Source organism: Apium graveolens, chromosome 3 (assembly GCF_009905375.1).
Source record: "Apium graveolens cultivar Ventura chromosome 3, ASM990537v1, whole genome shotgun sequence".
NCBI classification, from domain to species: domain Eukaryota; kingdom Viridiplantae; phylum Streptophyta; class Magnoliopsida; order Apiales; family Apiaceae; genus Apium; species Apium graveolens.
Window position 1 is genome coordinate 184,206,727 of NC_133649.1, and position 788 is coordinate 184,207,514.

At 45.4% G+C, this 788-nt stretch overlaps 1 non-coding gene across 1 annotated transcript; it reads left to right on the plus strand.

Moving 5' to 3' along the window:
* The first annotated feature begins 467 nt into the window (after positions 1-467).
* LOC141716044 (small nucleolar RNA R71) lies at positions 468-574 on the plus strand. The gene has a single exon (XR_012572777.1). It is a non-coding gene; the product is annotated as a small nucleolar RNA R71 (small nucleolar RNA).
* The last annotated feature ends 214 nt before the right edge of the window (positions 575-788 follow it).

The following is a 788-nucleotide window of genomic DNA, read 5'->3' on the forward strand; positions in this document are numbered from 1 at the left end:
GCTGAATAGCATTCTGATTATTCCCCCAGCTGAAATTTGGATGATTTCTGTTGTTAGGATGATAGGTCGCTGGCACAGGCTGCTGTTGTCGCTGATAATTATTCACATACTGAACAGATTCGTTGACAAGAGAACACTGATCCGTAGCATCAGAACCTGCACAAAGCTCACAAACCATAGCTATTTGATTAACTCCATACGTAGCCAAAGAATCAACCTTCATTGATAGCGCTTGGAGCTGGGCTGCAATAGCGGTGGCTGCATCAACTTCCAGAATACCTGCTACCTTGCCTGACGTCATCCTCTGAGTTGGGTTTTGATGCTCATTTGCAGCCATCGTCTCGATAAGATTATACGCCTCAGTATAGCTTTTAGCCCATAAGGCGCCTCCAGCTGCTGCATCGAGCATGGGTCGAGATTGGGCCCCCAAACCATTATAAAAACCAGTGATTACCATCCAATCCGGCATTCCATGATGTGGATATTTTCTCAACATTTCCTTGTAGCGTTCCCAAGCCTCGCACATAGATTCTGTAGGTTGTTGCGCAAACTGAGTAAGAGCACTCCTCATAGCAGCAGTCTTTGCCATTGGATAAAACTTCACCAGAAACTTTTGTGCTAGATCTTGCCACGTAGTGATGGACCCAGCTGGTTCAGAATGTAACCAGTCTTTAGCCTTATCCCTCAGTGAGAATGGGAAAAGCCTCAACTTGATAGCCTCATCAGTCACGCCATTATACTTAAAAGTGCTGCAGATCTCGACAAAATTCCTTATGTGCATGTTGGGG